The following is a 21,868-nucleotide window of genomic DNA, read 5'->3' on the forward strand; positions in this document are numbered from 1 at the left end:
TCTCATGATTGGATACACCTGCCTATGAAGTTCAAAGCTCAATGAGGTTACAAAACCAATTTAGTGCTTTAGTAAGTCAGTAAAAAGTATTTAGGAGTGTTCAAATCAAGATATTGATAAGGGTGCCTATACTTTTGCACCGGTCAAATTTTGTTTAAATGCGGATTGCACATTTTCTGTTAGTACAATAAACCTCATTTCAATCCAGAAATATTACTCAGTCCATCAGTTATTAGATAGATTGGGGTGCCCAAACTTTTTTCATATGACTGTATAAGTCAAGGGGATGATTGGAAAACCGCGTTTACTACACACGAGGGTCACTTTGAAAATTTTGTGATGCCGTTCGGGTTGAGTAATGCTCCTGTAGTTTTTCAGAACTTCATTAATCACATTTTTTGCCATCTAATAAGTAGATTTGATGTGGTTTCTTTGGATGACATATTGATTTACTCACGTTCTCATGAGGAGCATCATAAGCATGTTTGACAGGTTCTTCAAATTCTTCATGATAATTATTTGCCAAACTAGAGAAATTCAATTTGAGGATCAACAGGTACATTTTTTGGGTCATTTGATTTTTTCTTCGGGGTTTCAGATGGACCCCATAAAGGTACAAGCCGTCCTCCTGTGCTGTGATCCATTTCCCTCTCCACTGAGCCATAGACAGGTTTGGTCACTGTCCTGGTTCTGTACACTTTGTTCGTGTTGCCTTTCTGCCAACAAGTGTGTCCAATGCTGTAATTTAGTCTGCCCTATCACTTGGCAGGTGTAACTATTTAAAGCTTCCCTGGGCTTCCATTTGACGCTGTTGATATTTCTGAAGAGGACCCTGTTTGGAACTACAGTCTTTCTGCCTAGTGTTTCTCCTGTCATATTATTACTTTTGGATTACCTTATTTTTACTCAGCATCTTCACCTAGATTCTTTAGGAGGTACATGGAACCCTTGATGGCCGCTTAGTAAGCTATGGTCCGAGTGATCATCTTAGTCATCATGCAGTTAGAGCTGTTTCAGTCTGTACAAGAACCAGGTGGATCAGTAGTAGTAATTTTAAGTTAGACCTTATTTTACCTTATTCTCCATGTGTACACCAGTGTGCATAACATAGTTAGAAAAAATACAGCAACCAAGTCCATGGAAAAATCTTCATTAAAACTTCATTTTATTATAAACTTATAAAACAGTCCATGTTATACATCTGCCCCACTAGAGGACGCGTTTCGAACGACCATGTTCTTAATCCGTCTTTAATGATAATGACATGGTCGTTCGAAACGCGTCCTCTAGTGGGGCAGATGTATAACATGGACTGTTTTATAAGTTTATAATAAAATGAAGTTTTAATGAAGATTTTTCCATGGACTTGGTTGCTGGATTTTTTCTAACTATGACATGAGTTCTGCTACCTTCCATTCCGTGCACGGTCCTGGATAAGCGGTCTCCGGCAAGAAGCAGGTGAGCTGGACAAAGTGATTTTGTTGTGTTGCAGTGTGCATAACAGTCTGCATGTGTGTGCATGTGTGTGCATGTGTGTGCATGTGTGTGTGTCGCGGGCGGGGAGGACACCGCCGCTGCGCGCTCGCTAGGGCTCGGGTCCGGCGCTGCTGCGGCTGCTGCTGGTCAGTGGCTCGAGCGGTGGGCCGGATCCGGGACTCGAGCGGCGCTCCTCGCCCGTGAGTGAAAAGGGGTGGTTGGTTTGGGGGATTTAGTCCGTGACGCCACCCACGGGTTGTGGTGAAGATGGGCACCACCGCTGCTGGTGACGGGGATCCCGGGAGCGATGGTGGGGAGCAGCTGGGATGTTGTTTTCCCCCTCCGTGGGTAGGGGTCGGTGGTCCCTGGCCCGGTGGTGTGACGGGGAGGCAGGGTTGTTGAGGTGCAAGGTTGCAGGGACAGCGTGGCGCGGTGCCGGATGGCACGGGTGTACTCACTCAGCAAAAGATGCACAAAGTCCTCGGTAAACCAAACGGCTGGATGGACGGGTCCCGCAGCCGGCTGCAGTGTCTCTCCCCGGACAGGTGATGGCGGCTGTCTTTCCCTGCACCTTTGTGTTCTGTTTTGACTACGATGGATCCCCAACGGTAGTCCACTCCCCGGTGTATGGATACCGGAGGAGCCCGTTTGCCCGCAGGCGCTGGCCCTTGGATCTCTAGCCTTAGGCGGTAGCTGTATACCCTCACGGTGCAGACGGTTTCCTTCTAACGGGTCTTTGGCTGTTAGGAAACCCCTGGGGTACCTGTCACACTCGGATTTGACGGTTGACGGCGACTCCAAGCCTAGTCGGGGTCCGATGGCCCTGCCTGTGTGTGCTGGCTTCACTCCGCTCCCCGGTCAGTACCGGCGGGCCAACGCCCGACCCCAGTCCTACGGTTCCGCGTCGATTCACCACTCCTGCAGACGGCCACCACCGTCTGCCAACCTTGTTGTCAGTGCCTGGGCCACAAACCCAGACACTCCTCACTTCGACCTCCTCAACTCAACTCCTGAACTCAACTCCAGAACTCAACTGTCTGTTTTTCCTGCCTCCAGGCCTGTGAACTCCTCGGTGGGTGGGGCCAACCACTTGGCTCCGCCCCACCTGGTGTGGACATCAGACCCTGGAGGGAGGCAACAGGGATTTTATGTTTGGCTAATGTTACTGTCTAGTGGGGGTGGGGGTGTGTGAGTGTTACCTGTGACGACCTGGCTAATCCAGGGTGCCACATTCCCCCTTGGTGAAATGCAGACCGTCCGCGGGCTGCCCGTCCATCACCAGTTTTATTTATTTTTTTCAAAAACTGTAAAAACATAAATAACATGTAAACATATAAAACATAAGCTTTTTTGTCAGGTCACTTGAACGTTGCACATAAAAACATTTTTACTACTGACGGACGGACGGATGTCTTCCGCTCGCCCACCCAAGCAACCTAGCCCTGATGCTGCCCCTAAGAAGTGGGCAGCACCCCTTGACCCCAGTCCAGGTTCAGGCTGCTCGAGCGGGAACGGGTACGGTTACTCGCACCCGACTATCACTTCAGGGGACCCCACATCCAGGGGGTCCGGTCCAGGTGGTGGCTGGGCTCCAGCCTGCTCTGCTGCGGGCCCTTCCTCCAATCTGCCTCTCCGGAGGCGGCAACGGTTTCCATCCCACAAAACTATTTACAAGCCCACCAGTTCGTGGGTGGCCTGCCAGTTCTCGGCCATGTTCATGAGCAGTTTCTCATGTGGGTGGTAAAAACACACAGGGTCCCTCCGGGGACAACTTGCCGGCAACGGCCGGAATAATCACTGTAGCTAATCAGATGATCTTTTCGGTTGATTTTTGTCATTCATTCACATATTTACACACTTAACATATGACACCACTAAATAGTAGTTTCCCTGTACCTAAGTGGGGGTTGGCCTAGGTTGGGGCGTGTGGACCTTCTGGGCCCAATGCTATCAGTGGAGGGCAAGGGGACAGAAGAGACAGTCAGTTCCTCTTCCCGTCTACCGTGTGGGGCCGGCGGAGACTCAGGGAAACTGGGTACAGATGCAGCCCTGGGCACTGGTTCACTGGCGGTTACTTCCGTCTCCTTTTCGTACACGGGTTGTGGGAACATTATTACCGGAATAATCACCGCGCCGTTCTGTGTAGGCCAGTCCGCTGGGAAATCACCCATCACTGTATGGATGACCTCTTTTTCTTTCTCCCCGGTTGGTCTGGGGGCTGGAACTTCAGTTACCATCTTTAACGGAGATGGGCACCTCTTCAGGTGGTCCCTGGAAACTGTGGCCGAAGTCTTCCCCTGGTCACGACTAATCTGGTAGGCCTTCTCATTCTCCCATTCAGTGGGTTGTATGACATACGGGGTCTTTTCCCACTGGTCATCAAGCTTATGGGTTCTTCTTTTTCGTTTTAGCACTACATCCCCGGGTTTAAAGGGGCCAGCTGGAGCCCGCTTGTTGAAGTACTGTTCTTGCTGTTCCCGGCTCCGACACAGGTTCCTTTCTACGTACTCCTGGACCTGTCGGTACTGCGTTCTCCGTCGAGTGTCCCATCCAGCAGTCGAAGGGAGGGCCTCTGGAGCTTCCAAGCCCATTTCTAGGTCCACTGGTAACCGGCCTGGCTGAGCTCTCATCAAATATGCTGGTGTACATTTGGTAGAGCTAGAGGGGATGTTATTGTACATATCGACCAGGTCAGGCAGCTTTTCTGGCCACAGGTTCCGCTCTTCTAACGGTAACGTCTTAAGGAGACCCAGGACCAGATGGTTCATCTTTTCACACATGCCATTAGTCTGGGCATGGTAAGGCGTGGTCCGAATCTTCTTGCAGCCGTACAACTGGCAGAATTCTTGAAACACCTCCGCTTCAAAAGCCGGACCCCGATCGATAAGCACCCTCTCCGGGTACCCGTGCGGTCGGCAAAAATAGGCCTGGAATGCTCTAGCGGCGGTACGGCCGGTCAGGTCCTTGACTGGGACAACCACCATGAATCTTGAATAGTGGTCTACGATGGTCAGGGCGTATGTGTACCCACTTCGGCTAGGGGTGAGTTTGACGTGGTCTAGGGCGACCAACTCCAGCGGCTGATGGGTGATGATTGGGCGTAGAGGGGCCTTCTCGCTGGCCTCATCCCTTCTTCTCAGTGCACAGGGACCACACTCTCGGCACCAGGCCTCCACAGACTCCCGCATCCCACTCCAATAGAACCGCTCTCTCAACAGCATCTCCAGCTTCTTCCACCCAAAGTGCCCGGCACCGTCATGGTAAGCCCGTAGAATGGTGGAATAACTAGCCTGAGGAACCACCAGCTGACGAACCTTCTCATGGGTCTTCGGGTTGATCAGTTCCCGATACAGTTTCCCCTGGTCCAGATGCAGCCGGGCTCGTTCTTTCCACAGCCGTTGGGCTTCAGGAGGAGCAGAAGGGTTCATTCTAGCGGAACCTTGTTCAATCATGGTCTTGACCACTTGGACGGCAGGCGCTTGGTCTTGGGCTTCTTGCCATCCCTGACTGGGTAGCAGGTCCAGGCTCGCCTGTTGCTGCTTGACATACAACTGCTTGACTGGTGACCGGTGAAATGCGGGCAGCTCGATTTCTTCGAGATCATCGCCTTCCGGCCCCTCATCCGATAGGTGGGGCATCCGGGATAGCGCATCCGCGTTGGTGTTCTTGCGGCCGGCTCCGTACTTGATCGTGAAGTCATAATTAGACAGCCTGGCCACCCACCGCTGCTCCAACGCGCCCAGCTTGGCCGTGTCCAGATGGGTTAACGGATTATTGTCCGTATAGGCGGTGAACTTAGCGGCTGCGAGGTAATGGCGGAATCGCTCGGTAATGGCCCACACCAGGGCTAGGAACTCAAGCCTGAAGGAGCTGTAATTCTCAGGGTTCCTCTCCGTGGGCCGGAGTTTTCTGCTGGCGTAGGCGATCACTTTTTCCCTTCCGTTCTGGACCTGGGACAGGACAGCTCCCAAGCCTACATTACTGGCATCGGTGTAGAGGATGAATGGGAGATTATAGTCGGGGTACGCCAGGATTTCTTCCCCGGTCAAGACCATCTTCAGCTGGCGGAAGGACTCTTCATGCTTCTCTTCCCATGCCAACGGGGTTCCAGAGGGCCTGCCACCCTTGGTCTGTCCCACGAGGAGGTCTTGCATGGGGGCGGCCATCTTCGTGTATCCTTTAATGAAGCGGCGATAGTAGCCCACCAGGCCCAGGAACTGCCTCACCTCTCTCACCGTGGTCGGCCTCGGCCAGTCCTGAATAGCAGTGATCTTCTCGGGATCTGGGGCGACGTCTTCCGCACCCACCACGTGTCCGAGGTACTGCACCCTGGGTTTCAGTAGGTGGCACTTAGAGGGCTTCAATTTCATCCCATATTTGGCTAGGGACGCGAACACTTCAGCCAGATGTTCCAGATGGGCCTCGTACGTCTGGGAATACACGATCACATCGTCCAGGTACAGTAGGACCGTTTCGAAGTGGAGATGTCCCAGGCAGCGCTCCATGAGCCGTTGGAAGGTTCCAGGGGCATTGCACAGCCCGAACGGCATGCTGTTAAACTCGCAGAGTCCCATGGGAGTGGCGAATGCTGTCCTCTCACTGTCCTCTGGTGCGACCGCTACCTGCCAGTACCCGCTAGTAAGGTCAAGGGTAGAGAAGAACTTAGCAGTTCTCAGTGCAGCTAGCGACTCTTCGATACGGGGGAGAGGATAGGCATCTTTATGCGTCATCTGGTTGATCTTCCGGTAATCCACACACATTCTCATGGTGCCGTCCTTCTTCTTTACCAGCACCAGTGGGGCTGCCCAGGGACTACAACTATCCCGAATGACCCCTGCCTCCTTCATGTTCCTCAACATGTCTTTGGCGCATTGATAGTGTGCTGGCAGAATGGGCCTATACCTCTCTTTGATGGGTGGGTGTAGGCCTGTAGGGATATGGTGTTGAATCCCCTTAATCCTCCCGAAATCTAATGGGTGCTTGCTGAAAACCTGTTCATACTCTTGCACTACCCTGTATACCCCCTCTTTGTGATGCGTGGGTGTGGTTTCAATACCTACGTGTAGTTCCTGGCACCACTCCTCTAACTGTTCAGGGGGTGTATGGTTACTGGCAGGGGATGCTGAGGTAGGAGGGACAGCTTCGTGAATGGTGTGAGGGTCTAGGGTGAGCAACTTGGCGAGGGTAGCGTAACGGGGGAGCCTGACTTCCTCCTCTCCACAATTCAGCACTCTCCCCTTTTTAACGTCAACCACCCCTCTGGCCGCCATCACCGTGGGCCAGTGTTCAGAAGGCGTGGGTTCCACCATCGCCGGGTAGTCGCGCCCCTGGAAGCCTACTGCTGCCCTGCACCAGATCATCATCTCACTTCGGGGTGGCACTACTAAGGGGGCCACATCCATCACCCTCACTCCACCAATCTCTCCGCCAGTCGAGTTCACTTGCTGCCGATACAGAAGGGCCCGGATCTCACGCTGCACAGCCCTCTGTCGGCCCCCTCCTGCTGTGGCAGCCAACAGCTGCAACAGATTCAGCACCTCACTCATACAATGCTCCATCACATTGGTCCCCAAGATTACTTTCGGGGTATGATCACTGGGTTCATTCATTACCACAATCATCCCTTGATTCTTTAACTCTGCACATCCCACAGTCAGGGTCACTTGCTTGTATCCCACCTGGGTTAGCGGGAGTCCATTGGCTGCGACAAGGGTCAGGCTATCATCAGAGGGGGCAAGTTCATCAGTGCCCCAATACTGCTGGTACAGTGTATATGGTATAGTGGTTACCTGTGATCCTGTGTCCAAGAGGGCCATGAGCAGGACGCCGTCCACTGCCAGGGGGATGATGGGGCGAGCTCCGACGTACCGGTCTCGCCAATCGGGGGGACCGTTGGTGTCTACTCCTGAGGATTGGCCCTTGGCCCCAGGGGTTGCTCGTTTAACGGGCACCGCCTAGAGTAGTGGCCAGGCTTGTTGCACCTGTAACAAATAGGAGGCCCATACCGTGAGTCATTGGTCCTTCTCAGCTGCATCCAGGAGACGTCCTCCGGGCTGTCGGCGAGCTGGATCCCTCCTAGGGGCTTGACTCTCGTCGGAAGCTGGAGTGCGGCGAGGATCTTGGCTAGGTCTCCATCCATGCGGCGGACCTGGGCTGCTAGTTCCTCCATCATCCCGATGGGCGCTGCAGGGGCCGGTAGAACCGGGGGTGGAGGTGCCACCGTGATAGGAGCGGTCTCAGTCAGCCATGAAGCCGCCTCAGGAGCGTCTGGCGTTGGGGCCTGCAGGGCCTTGATGGCCCGCTCTTTCAGCACTGCAAAGTCCAGGTTGGGGTGTTCTAAGGCCCACAGCCGCAGCTGCTTGCGGTCTTCCACGCACCCCAGCCCTTGCAGGAATTGTTCTACTAGCATCTTATTGCTGTCCACATCATTAATAGTGTCCACCCGCTTCAGTGTACGGAGGGCTGTTTGCAGTCGCAGGGCGTAGTCTCTTACATTGTCCGCAGGCCATTGTCGGCACTGATAAAACTGCATCCACAGCTCCGCTTCTGTGCGGGTCTCAAAAGCGATTTGTAGTTTCTCGAAAATGGTAGTCACCGAGGTCCGGTCCGCGTCGGTCCCGGTCTCCGCCTCCTGCTCAGCCGCGCCGGTTAGCTGCCCTAACACTACCGCTGCCCGTTGCCTATCAGCCAAGGGATATAAATCGAGGACCGGGCTAATCTTTTAACCGGTACACCTGCAAAGCATCAGGCTTCCCATCGTACTGCGGTAGCCAGGTAGCACCGGGCACATAGGGCAGGGAGAACGGCATCACCTGGGCGACCGCTGGGCCTGCGGCCTCCCCCGCTCCTGCGGCCAGAGCATGGGCTATCCCGTTTCCAACTACGGGTGCGGCAGCAGCTGCAACCGCCACTCCTCCAACAGCTCCGTCGGGCGCAGACATCTTTTTCCCGTCCCCCTTGGTTTTCTTCAGCACTTCCGCTTGTTGGGGGCGGGGCTTCGCTTTCGCGCCTTCCCTGCTCGGAGAAGACGCTCGAGCAGGAGATTTTCGCGCCAAAGATGGCGGCGCTTCAAAATTTTCGGCCGGACGCCGCCTGCGGAGATCACAAGGCACACTTCTACTGGTAAGTAGATGGGTCCAATCCTGTTCACAGTGCCAAGTTGTCGCGGGCGGGGAGGACACTAGCGCTCGGGTCCGGCGCTGCTGCGGCTGCTGCTGCTCGGTGGCTCGAGCGGTGGGCCGGATCCGGGGGACTCGAGCTGCGCTCCTCGCCTGTGAGTGAATAGGGGTGGTTGGTTTGGGGGATTTAGTCTGTGACGCCACCCATGGGTTGTGGTGAAGATGGGCACCACCACTGCTGGTGACGGGGATCCCGGGAGTGATGGTGGGGAGCAGCTGGGATGTTGTTTTCCCCCTCCGTGGGTAGGGGTCGGTGGTCCCGGGGCCCGGTGGTGTGACGGGGAGGCAGGGTTGGTGAGGTGCAGGGTTGCAGGGACAGCGCGGCGTGGTGCAGGATGGCACGGGTGTACTCACTCAGCAAGAGATGCACAAAGTCCTCGGTAAACCAAACGGCTGGATGGACGGGTCCCGCAGCCGACTGCAGTGTCTCTCCCCGGACAGGTGATGGCGGCTGTCTTTCCCTGCACCTTCTGTTTTGACTACGATGGATCCCCAACGGTAGTCCGCTCCCCGGTGTATGGATACCGGAGGAGCCCGTTTGCCCGCAGGCACTGGCCCTTGGGTCTCTAGCCTTAGGCTGTAGCTGTATACCCTCACGGTGCAGACGGTTGCCTTCTAACGGGTCTTTGGCTGTTAGGAAACCCCTGGGGTTCCTGTCACACTCGGATTTGACTGTTGACGGCGACTCTAAGCCTAGTCGGGGTCCGATGGCCCTGCCTGTGTGTGCTGGCTTCACTTCGCTCCCTGGTCGGTACCGGCGGGCCAACGCCCGACCCCGGTCCTACGGTTCCGCGTTGATTCACCTCTCCTGCAGACGGCCACCACCGTCTGCCAACCTTGTTGTCAGTGCCTGGGCCACAAACCCAGACACTCCTCACTTCGACCTCCTCAACTCAACTCCAGAACTCAACTGTCTGTTTTTCCCGCCTCCAGGCCTGTGAACTCCTCGGTGGGTGGGGCCAACCGCTTGGCTCCGCCCCACCTGGTGTGGACATCAGACCCTGGAGGGAGGCAACAGGGATTTTATGTTTGGCTAATGTTACTGTCTAGTGGGGGTGGGGGTGTGTGAGTGTTACCTGTGACGACCTGGCTAGTCCAGGGCGCCACATGTGCATGTACGAGTGCTTGTCTGTGTGTGTTTAGATCTGCGTATGTGTGTGTGAATATCTGTGCATCTATGTATATACACTACTCACAAAAAGTTAAGGATATTTGGTTTTCTAGTGAAATTTATGTAAAATTTAAAAACATTGTGCCACAGTTATATTTTATCATGAAAGTCGGGCATTTAAGTAGAAGCATGCACTGGTAATTTCTGTGCATGTGGGTAGTATAAGAGGGACATAATGTGAGAGGACAGTGTGAAGAGAGGGCCCACTATCGAAAGGAGAGGGTTGTGTGGTGGCCATGTGCTATAAAAGGGACAGTGTGTGAGTCATATTTTGTGCTGGGAACACAGTAAAAAGCAATAATTTATTCAGGTACAACATGGAGCAGATATTTTCATTCAGGAGCATAATAATCACACCATATGAGCCAGATAAAGACAAGAAAGAGAATGACTCCAATCAGAGACAACATCGTCTATAAGGTACTGGGAGTTGTACGTTCAAGCAATACAAATGTATATGGGGCTGATCTGACAATACAATTGATGTACCATGTACTGATGGTGATTGATTCTCATGCTGAATTCATGTATGAATGGTAGTCATTGTGTTATATTTGTGTACAGATGGAGATTCAGGTGATATATTCATGTCCTGATGCTGGTTCTGGTGATGTATTCATGTACTAATTGTAGTCCTCATGATATACTCATGCACAAATTGGTGATTTATTCACGTACTGATGGTGGTTCTGGTGTTCAATTCATGTACTGATGGTGGTTCTCGTGATGCATTCATGTTCTGATCTCTGCATATGTGTGCATATCTGCGTGTGCTCATGTGTGTATGTAATACTGTATAGTGGTGTGTAAAACCTTTCATATGTTTGGGCATGTTTACTGAATCAATAAGAGCTCATTCACATCTGGGTTATGGAGTTCCACTTGTCTTTTCAAGTTTCAGAACAGAACAATTAAAGTTAACCCCTTTGTGAACCTTGACAACTGTCACCATAGGGATGTGCTTGTATGGAGCGAGTTCAGGAGCTGAGCCTGCTCTGTACTGGCAGATGTTGACTGTGATACATAACCAGTATGTATCACATAATTATATCAGCAGTGATCAGAGCTCGTTTGGATTGCTGTTGTTTAAGTGGAATCTGTCAGCAGGGTTTTGCTGTGTAATCTGAAGATAGCATGCTGTTGGGGTTAACACAGAGATTTCAGAGATGTGCCTCTTAGGCTAGTTTCACACTTGCGTTGGACGGGATCCGTAGCATTGTGTTGTGTGACGCATGCAACGGATGCGTTGCATATAGTGGCACAACGCATGCTACAGATCGTACAAAATAACGCAATCCGTCGTAGTTTTTTTTCCTTGACTTTACACATTTGAGCATGCGCAGTTGTGTAAAGACAGCTGCGTTAACGGAATCCGTCAAATGACGCATTCTAACGGAATCCGCCACCATAGGTGTCCATTATAAAAACAACGGATGCCTAACGGATTCCTGCAGGTTGCGTTTTTATGACACTCCGCCAAGCGCAGAAAAACGTTACATGCTGCGTTCCATCCGCCCGATGCAGCGTCAAAATAACGACGCTGCGTCGTCCAGCGGAGGCAACGCAGACACTTGCGCTACAGTGCGTCGTCCATACAAGTCTATGGAGAATAGCGCAGTGCGTTAACGGACTGCGCTATTCTCCATAGTGACGGAATGCGCTGAACACAAGTGTGAAACTAGCCTTATCAAATTCCAAACTGTTATTTCCCTGCATGACCTTTTCTGTGATTAGCAGGTCAGTGTCTATGGGCATTTTACACACAGAGCCTGTTATGGGCGGGGAGTAGCTTTCTGAGCTCTTCTGTATTGCTAAATGTAATAACTCTGATTGTGTCAGAACCGCTGTACCCTGTAAACTAAGGCGGGCTTTGCACACTACGACTTCGCAGATGCGATGTCGGTGGGGTCAAATTGAAAATGACGTACTTCCGGCATCGCATGCGACATCGTAGTGCGTAAAGGCTCGATGATACGATTAACGAGCGCAAAAGCGCCGTAATCGTATCGATGTCGTTCCTCGTTCCTGCGGCAGCACACATCGCTGTGTGTGAAGCCGCAGGAGCGAGGAACATCTCCTACCGGCGTCACTGCGGCTTCCGTAGGATATGCGGAAGGAAGGAGGTGGGCGGGATGTTTACATCTCGCTCATCTCCGCCCCTCCGCTCCTATTGGCCGCCTGCCGTGTGACGTCGCAGTGACGCCATACGACCCGCCCCCTTAATAAGGAGGCGAGTCGCCAGCCAGAGAGACGGTCGCAGGACAGGTGAGTCCATGTGAAGCTGCCGTAGCGATAATGTTCGCTACGGCAGTTATCACAAGGATATCGCAGCTGCGACGGGGGCGGGGACTATCGCGCTCAGCATCGCAGCATCGGCCTGCGATGTCGCAGCGTGCAAAGTGCCCCTTAGAGTTACATGGTTGAATTCAGGGTCTCTTTGCCTACATCCTGCTGCTTTCAGATGAGGTATTAAAATCTGCTGACAGATTGCCTTTAAGTGTTTTAATGCCTTTGTCATCACTGGCAGTGGCATTTAGATTACACGATGGCCAGTGCATGCCCTCACTAGCTTCCATCAGCACCTCTGTGATGCAGCTGCGGGTTTCTGATGGATTGCTATATGATGCTGCCATGTTGGTTGTTTTATGAAGCCCAGACTGATGTTGGGCTCTTTAGAAGATGTCACAATCAAAGTGCCGCACTTTCTAGTGAGCGGTGACTCTAACAGCTCCTTGCACCAACCATATGACAGGAAGCGAGTGGCAACAGGAAGAATTAGGCTATGTGCGCACGTTGCGTACTTCACTGCAGAAATTTCTGCAGCGATCTGAAGAGCACATGTGCGCTTTAGATCGCTGCAGAAATGTCCGTAGTGAGCGCCGATTCCATGCGCTCTGCCTGCAGCTCCTCCCATAGACAGAGCAGGGGCTGCAGGCAAAGCGCACGGAAGAAGTGACATGTCACTTCTTTTTGCGCAGCGCTTCGGCAGTAGCCGAAGCGCTGCGCTCTTAAACGCCACGTGCGCACGGCCCCTGCACAATCTCCATAGACTGTGCAGGGGACGCAGGACGCATGCAGTTACGCTGCGCTACAAAGCGCAGCGTAACTGCATGTATTTACGCAACGTGCGCACATAGCCTAAAACTTAATTTTTTTCCCTGTGACAAACACTTTTGCAGTAATCAGTTACCCAGGCTTTAAACACTATTTACAGTATTTGTAGATTGACCCGATATCTGCATATAAATTGTTTGTCAACTTGACAAGTTACCTTTAATGAGGTGATCAGGACATTTGTAGGATTTCACTCTCACTCCTAACATTGTATAATATACTATTAGGATTCAAATATTTTCACACTTTCTAAACTCGTAACATTACTGCCCCATAAGCAATTTGAGTGGAAACAATCACGTGTCACCCACTTTCTCTTCCAATTTTCTCATTGTTTCAATGAAATGCTAAAAAGAAAGAGGCTGGCATGTGATTGAAAGTAGTCAAATTGTATATGGAGCAATAAAATGACGAGCTCAGAGGGTGTGAAAAATGCCAAATCCTAACAGTGTCCTAAAACAAAATCAGAATGTTTTGTTTTGCATGGTGTCAAGCGTGTGTTGTTGTGGCAACTAGATGAGGAGTACGAAGACGAGTGTGTCTTGCCTACAGTCAAGCATGGTGGTGGGAGTGTCATGGTTTGAGGCTACATGAGTGAACCATGAATGCTAACATGTACTGTGACACACTGAAGCAGGTGCACTCTCATCCCTCTCTTGTCTCCATCAGACGCTCGCTACTTTGTGATTTTTGTGTTTGGTGTATAGATGGGAGAGGAGCATGAAAACCCTCCTACACTGACAGTGCAGATCTGCAGGGCTAGAGATTAAAATCTGAGCAAACTATGCTGTGACTTAAAGTAAGGGAAGATGCAAGACATGCTGATTGAGGAGGTGGAATGATGTGTGAGCCCTTGGCCATGCAAACGGTACTCATTTGCATATGAAATTAAATGTTTTAATGAGTGAAATTTACATTACAGTTGTGATTTTCTTAATATGAGGCTACGTCCATCTATGACTGTATGTAGTTTTTGAAAGTGAGAAATGTTCTTTAAATTTAAGCCATTTACAGTGGCTGATTATCATGAATGAGGGTTCCAAGGGAAGTTTCTGTTTCCCGATAATCATGCATGCTGAACAAAACACTCATTCATTGGGTAAAATAAAATATTTTTTAAGGTCGCTTAAAATCATCGTTCTCGGCAGCACATTGCTTTTGGCAGCACATCTCTTATTTACAGAGAGCAATCTACTGTTCTGTGTATGGAAGTGCGGTTGGCCTGTCGTGATGGCCAGGGTACCTTAGTTCTAGGTTAGATTAACGGTACAATTTAAAAAAAAAAACAAAAAACGATGCAACATTATTTCAATTATATTCTGCTTTAGTTGGACTTGTTATTTTTTTTTTTACAAGGGAGGTGAATAACAATGTTTCTTCACTAAAGACTGCTTTACACGAGTCGATCTATTGTGCGATAGCACGAGCGATCATACCCACCCCCGTCGTTTTTGCATCACGAGAAAATCGCTGCCCGTGGCGCACAAACTCGTTTAACCCCGTCACACGCACTTACCTTCCGGACGACCTCACTGTGGGCGACGAACGTCCACTTCCTGAAGTGGGAAGGACGTTCGGCGTCACACCGACGTCACACGGCAGCCGACCAATAGAAGCGGAGGGGCGGAGATGAACGGGATGTAAACATCCCACCCACCTCCTTCCTTCCATTAAGCTGGCGGGTGCCGTGGGACGCAGGTACGCTGTGTTCATCATTCCCATGGTGTCACACGGAGCAATGTGTGATGCCACGGAAATGATGAACAACCTGCACCCATGAAAATAAACGATATTATGAAAGTTAACGATGAGTACACGACTCACGATTTGTTAGCGATACTATGTCACTCAGAGGTGTCACACGAGACGACGTCGTGCGCTATGCCGGATGTGCATCACAAAAACCGCGACCCTGACGACATATCGCACAATATATCGTCTCGTGTAAAGCCCGCATAAGACAGCGTCATATCTTTAGTGGAGATGTTTGTGTATGGAGTCGGGTTGGTGTGCTGAATTCCTTGTTTGGTGAATTTTATAAAGATTTCTGTTTTGCGATGCTGATGTTTCATGTCTGACATAACTAGAGATAAGATTAAGAATTTATATCACTGACCCCTGCAACACCTACAGGATCACGTTGTTACAGACAGCAAAATGTATCTAGAATTGCATACATGTGTGTGATGCCAATAACACATCACCTTTCATCTTTTTAAAGGCTTTATAATGCTAATTTATGAAGCAGTCGGGGTAAGTATGAAACTGATGGGCCGCCATCCATGGGCTACTGTTGAGTGCTTTCCCCTCAGGCTAAAATGTAGCAGCCAGCCCCTGTATGCCAAGGAAAGTTTATTGTTACTTAAGAAAGTGTTTGCTTAAGTATTGTGAGTTTGTTTTGGAACTATTAAATTGTGTACCTGGTTGAGACTTAACTGCAAGGCAGTGTGCCATGTATTGTATCCGCCATGCCGTGCACCCACTTAGGACGGTAGTCGCCAAAATATGTTCTCTTGTTTGTAACCATTACACTTTGTGCCTCAGCCAGAGAAAAATGCACAGACATCTGAACTGTACCAAGTGCTCATCATCAATTGTTGTTCCATCCTTGAATGGGGTATCTGGAGAGGTCACTGCAACATTGCACATTCAGTGGTTTGAGGACAAGGTGCGGACATGCCTCTTAAAGCGCACCAATCACCAGGATTTTCCTATATAACCTAAAGCCAGTGCTCTACTGGCACTATCAGGCTGATTCTATACATACCTGAAGTGGTCAGCTCCGGATGCTTAGGTTTTAAAATCCAAGCAAGTAAAGTTTGTAAAATCAGCAGCTAGTTGAGTGACTGCAGCTGAGGAGCAGATAATAGCTGGGGTGGGTATTCTTAGTTATCCCCTCCACCTGTTACTTATGCTAATTCTGTTATAGAATCAATTTACTTTTTGATCAGCAGGACCTGTGCTGAGGTCATACCCATGCGATCAGAAGAGGAGACCACTCAGAGGCCCGATCATTTCATTACGATTACTAAACCCATAAGGGAGGATTTGTTGATATGGCAAACCTTTCTGCATACGTTTGATGGGAGGTTTCGAATGTTGACTTGCAGTTGTTCACTGACACATCTGATAGGGTCAGCTCTTTATTCAGTTTGCTATGGTGTTGGTCGGATTGGCCTATGGCATGGCATGGTTTGCCATTTATCTCTAACTTGAGCTAGAGTTATTTACCATAGTGGTCGCAATAGAGATTTGGGGTTACAAATTAGCAAACAGGCGTATACGTTTATAGTCCGACAATCTATCAGTGTTAAATGCATTTAACTCTATCAGTTTCTTCACTGCTGTTATTATTTTTAAAACACTTTGTGTTGCGGTGTCTGCAGCTAAACATTTGGTTCAGAGCTCTCTCGGTGCTGTCCATAAAATTGGTGATGCTTCGTCTCATTCACAAATGGTTAAGAGAGATGCATCAGAAAACAGTGTTTATTCTCCAGATCACTTATGTTTCCTTGTAGAGGCAACCTTGTACATTTAGGTCAGTCCACATGGCGGAGTCACATAACAGCATGGAATGCGTGGTTGAGTTTAGCTGGGGTTAATGTTCCTGGAAGCAATCAGCGTCATTTAGAAGTCACTAGATCACTATTGGATATTTGAAGAAAGAAAGGTATGTCAGGTGCCAGTATGCAGACAGGGCTTACAGGTACAGTGATACTTCGGTTTTGAAGTATTCAGTGTTGAACAGTGAAGCAGTTCTGTGAACCATCAGCTGGAGCCGTGGATCCTAAGATGCATTCCTATAGAATATCTGAAGTGAAGCAGTTGTGTGATTCCCCAGCTGTAACCGAAGTTTCTCAGCTGAGGTCATGTAGAATCCTTTTTGGTGACAGAAGCAAGGCGTTGTGTCTTATAGGATTGATTAGAGATGGCTCCTCTTTCATTGGTCACAAGTTCAATCCGACTGTATAATTTTCCTCTGAACTATGTAATCAGAAGGGCTCATGGTATACACATTTACGGCCAATAAGGTTGCAATCAGTCTGGGAAGAGACAATTGCTAACTTCTCTTGATTTAACAAACAGGACCCATACGTCTGGCCTAATTGAGAAAAGTACACCTCCACATAAGTGGCCAAATACTGAGTTGTCAAAGAGGCATCCTGTTTCCTTTGCTTATTCACTCGTCTTATTGTCATTCTGGTAGTCGTGACTGATAATCCATTTGAAACTTTTAGCAGCTGCTTGTGTATTATGACTATCTGCATGCGCAGGTCCAAGACTGACCAAGAGAAGAAAGATATTTGGTGTCTATAAAGGCTTTGGAAAGGTTATTTTGCCTGAGACAGGCAGTTAGGAAATATATGTCTAGACGTCTGGCTCGTGCAATTTTTGGTACAAGAAACAGGCATCTTTTTAACTCGTTACCAGTTCAAGTCCATTTTCAAGTCCTGCTTGCGAATGGTAGGCTTTGATGTGACACAGTTATGGTCACACTCTTTTAGGATTGGGGTGGGCATAGAATTCAATTCATTAGGTCTAGCCAACGATGGAAGTCCTCTTATTTCCTTACGTATGTCAGCCTGAATTTGTTTTAAAACGGCATTGCACAGCTAGCTGAGTTGAGTTGTTTGGTTTTATCTTTTCAGGTGCAATGACCCCATACATTTGGATTCTTGGACACTCTTACATATTTTGGGCAGAAAAAAATAGTGCAGGTTAGACCGGCTGGAAAAAATTTAGGTTAGCAATATGCCGAAGTTCATTAGGAATGTAACCAGGCATGTGTTGGGTGCAGATTCTGGCTCGAATGGGAGCGATAGGCAGGGTATGTGAGCATCTCGTGGTTTTGATCATACACACCTTCAGTATCAAATTAAAATTTACCGATTCATCGGCCTGATAAATCTGATTTTACTAGGATCAGGAATTTATTTAGGCAAAAAAGGTCTACTAGTCTGGTCCGAAACAGTTTTTTGAAGGGTTTGGAGAGGGCTTGGAATATAGTGGCGCTGGAAAGGGCTTGCAGATTACTCATTGTGAGGCTGTCTCATTTTAGACGGTCTACTAGAGCCATTTTTATTCAACACTATATGCTAGAAGGTTACAACACTAATCTAGTGTTGGCCGTCAGTGGTTTATTTGAATGCCTTTGGAAATGACATATTTTTAACTAGTTTGCAGGATGGGGTCGAAAGTGCCTTGATTTTTTTTGGATGGCGATGGTGAGAGTTTCAAATAAGTTTTTCCACCTCCTGCTTTGTTGGACATTTTGGCCCTTGAGATTACGTGCTCACTGCGGTGTGCAGTGACTGGCCTGTTGGGATATTTTTAGTAGCAAAGTCAAAAATATTATATGGTAATTCCCGATTGATAATAATAAAGCTATGGCCACTTTTTCACCCAACAGCACGGTCTCCTGTCTTTTTTTGTTTATTGTATATGTAAGGTCATCCATGATAATAAAGTGGGATAGAAGCAGTCATGATTAGACTTGAAAGAATGAATATGGTGCATTGGAAATTATATATGTATCATGTTTGTTGTCTATACTGTGCCTTAGGACACCTTTCACAAGGACCACTCTCAATATTACCAGCCACCATTGTCATCTCTAGTTGTCCTGGTGACTTTGTTGCTGGGGAAACATTGTTTAGTTAATGGACAAAGATATAATTACACTGCTCAGTGACCGCGGGCAGATCAGGCTTCAGCCATTCATAAAGTTACAGAACTTCTCATGTCATTTTACTGCCTGGCAGCACAGCATGCATCCAATTCATAATGGTCGTCCCTCAAACTCCTTGTCCTGCTATCCTCATGCCACAGGAAAACGGATGCTATATACAGGTAACACACCGGCACATCAATGCATCACAAGGGCATGAAACATGGCTGTACATATTTCATTCAGCAAAAATTTAACGGCAAAGCATAGTAAAGCATATAGCACATACAACATATTACAAATAGTTATAGTGGTTCCTCCAAACAGCCATAATTATGTTTCTGTATCTCGCTATGTATTTTATATTTATTTTATATCTTTCTATCATGTTTTTCCTTTATACGCTACAGTTTCTAATTTTATTATCTAATATACAGTTATGAAAAAAAATTTTGATGTCGCTTCAGTAACCAAAGACAAAACATCCGATTAACGATGTAAAAACACTGAAATCGAATCATAAACTTTTATTGACAAATACATTCAATTTATTCAAAGGCTCAATATGTACAATGTTGATCCTTATTAGTCAAAACTTCAGCCCTTCGCATTAACATACTGGATATCAGCTTCTGTGCAATCCAATTTTACCTAATCAGCTCTTAGGTGTTTATCACAATTTTCGTGTTTTTTTTTGTTTGCCTACCTGCTTTTTGAGGTTTGACCACAGGTTCTCAATGAGATTGAGATCTGGGGCGTTTCTTTGCTAAGTACCCCAAACTTCAATGTTTTGTTCACATAGCCACTTAGTTATCACTTTTACCTTGTGACAAGCAGCAGCTGCTAGAGCAAACAAGATTTTAGGGTGTATAAAAAGAGAGATTAGATCCCGTGATCCCAACATATTGTTACCTATCCATAAATGACTTGTAAGGCCACATCTAGAATATGGGATCCAGTTTTGGGCTCCACATTTTAAAAAGGACATTCAAAACAGTCAGTTCAAAGGCGGCTAACTAGATTACTACAAGGAATGGAAGGCCTCCCATATGAGAGGTTGAAAAAGTTAGATATGTTTAGCTTAGAAAAAGACGTCTCAGAGAAGATCTCATTTATATGTATAAATACATGTGTGGTCAATATAAAGGACTGGCACATGACTTATTTCTTACAAAGACAATACTAAGAGCTAGGGGGCATACACTGCGAGTGGAAGAAAAGTGATTCCGGCAGCTAAATAGGAAAGTGTTCTTTACAGTTAGAGCAGTCAGACTGTGGAATACACTACCACAAGAGGTAGTAATGGCAGATACTATAACAGCTTTTAAAAAAGGGCTGGATGATTTCCTCAGTACATACAACATTGCTGGCTATAAATGACTTAAGGCCCTGTCACACACAGAGATAAATCTGTGGCAGATCTGTGGCAGATCTGTGGCAGATCTGTGGCAGATCTGTGGCAGATCTGTGGCAGATCTGTGGCAGATCTGTGGCAGATCTGTGGCAGATCTGTGGTTGCAGTGAAATTGTGGACAATCAGTGCCAGGTTTGTGGCTGTGTACAAATGGAACAATATGTCCATGATTTCACTGCAACCACAGATCTGCCAAAGATTTATCTCTGTGTGTGACAGGGCCTTTAGTGACCAAATGTAGAATTGGTGGAGGAAGGTTGAACTAGGTGGACCTAGGTCTTTTTTTAACCTAAGTAACTATGTAACATGGTGCACCATCTTGCTTGAATAGCCATTGTTCATTATCAAATTTCTTGTGGATCGCTGAGAGGCGTTTTTCATGGAAGATGTTTAGTTCTCATCCTTTATTCATTGCAGTGTTCTTTGGCAAAATTGCGACTTGCAAAACAAAATGTGAAAATACCCTGCTGTAAGTAAATAAAATAATTGTTCATGTAAAGAACACAAAGTAGTTACTACTTAGTTGACACTATTTTGATCAAAAGAGCGTAAAAGCCATCCCACTGGGACAATGAATAGTACCCAATTAGAATGGACCCTAACTCTTGTAGTTCATCTCACTATGTGTTTGCAGACCTCAAAATAGAGAGGTACAGAGCAGAATCTAGACCTGCACATGTCTGGTGAAAGCTATATAGACCAGATGTACAGCCCAACAAGAGGGATCTATGCCCCTCTATGTACAAAGTACAAAATATTAAGCAAAACCAAAGAAGTGAGCTGGAACGCATGTTGTTATAAGTTGAATGTGTAGGTTTTCCACAGATCACATTTTGATCCTTGACTCATTAGTAGTAGTAGTTATTGGCGAGGTGTAATTCACTTACGTCTGGCACGCTACATGAAAGATGGCATCCTGGATAAGTGTGTAGACCTGTGTCATGGGGGTGGTACGCCTTTGCAGGCCTCATGTTGCCACTGACCTTGGCTTGGCGGGACCAGATGTTAACCAATTCGCTTAAGGAGACCACCAATTCTTTAAAATTGTATTTTTACTCAACAGCAATTTGATGATAACGATCATCAATAAAAGGTAGTGGGCACATAGCTTCTCACTCATTTCTTCAGCGGTATCTCCATAAACAACCTGTCTATGTCTTCTATCTCAGTTGTTCCTGTCTTCGCTAGTCATGCTTGTTTTACCACCACCCAGCTCAACATCACATAGTCTATTAAAGTCAATCTTTCCCTCCTGTTCTCCTTGTAAAGGAGCTGTATTGCCAGTATGGCTGTGCTTTAGCTTCATGCTTACTGAGGCCTATGGAGCTTCTACTAGGGACACCCCCTTAGTCTCACATATAATTCCATATAGGCCTATTACCTTAAAGCGTTATAAACTGCTTAAAGACGTGCTGCTAAACATTCCATCCACTTCACTCATCCACTCGTTTATTTGGTCAGTCTGCTGACCCGACTCACATAGATCATTCTGTATCACGATCACCTCACTCTGATTCTGTACTCCGGATTATTTTATCTTTGGCACCAGTCTCCTCTGCTTCAGGGACTCCCATGTCATGTGGCCTTGTCAATTAACTAGACCTAAGATTTGTCTCTGCCTCTGGCCCTATCTGAGCTCCTCAAAGGAAACTGTCTCTGTCCCTATACCTTAGCCCTTCCCACTCTGGACTAGTCCCTATTATTAACTCTAAATGTCCCTTTTAACTACAGTGAGGAAAATAAGTACTTTATGCAAGTTTTCCCACCTACAAAAAATGGCGAGGTCTGTAATTTTTATTGCAGGTACACATCAACTGTGACAGACAGAATCCACAAATAATCACATT

The 21,868-nt window shown here is 48.0% G+C and overlaps 1 protein-coding gene across 1 annotated transcript in view; it reads left to right on the plus strand.

Annotated features, from left to right (window-relative positions):
- Window positions 1-853: 853 nt before the first annotated feature.
- SPMIP2 (sperm microtubule inner protein 2) overlaps window positions 854-21,868 on the plus strand; it is a 71,171-nt gene continuing 50,156 nt past the window's right edge. Inside the window, exon 1 of the mRNA XM_075335258.1 lies at window positions 854-935. The gene's annotated coding sequence lies outside the window, so the exon portion shown is untranslated. The remainder of the gene's footprint in view (window positions 936-21,868) is intronic.

The sequence above is a fragment of the Anomaloglossus baeobatrachus genome, chromosome 1 (genome assembly GCF_048569485.1).
Source record: "Anomaloglossus baeobatrachus isolate aAnoBae1 chromosome 1, aAnoBae1.hap1, whole genome shotgun sequence".
Lineage (NCBI taxonomy): Eukaryota > Metazoa > Chordata > Amphibia > Anura > Aromobatidae > Anomaloglossus > Anomaloglossus baeobatrachus.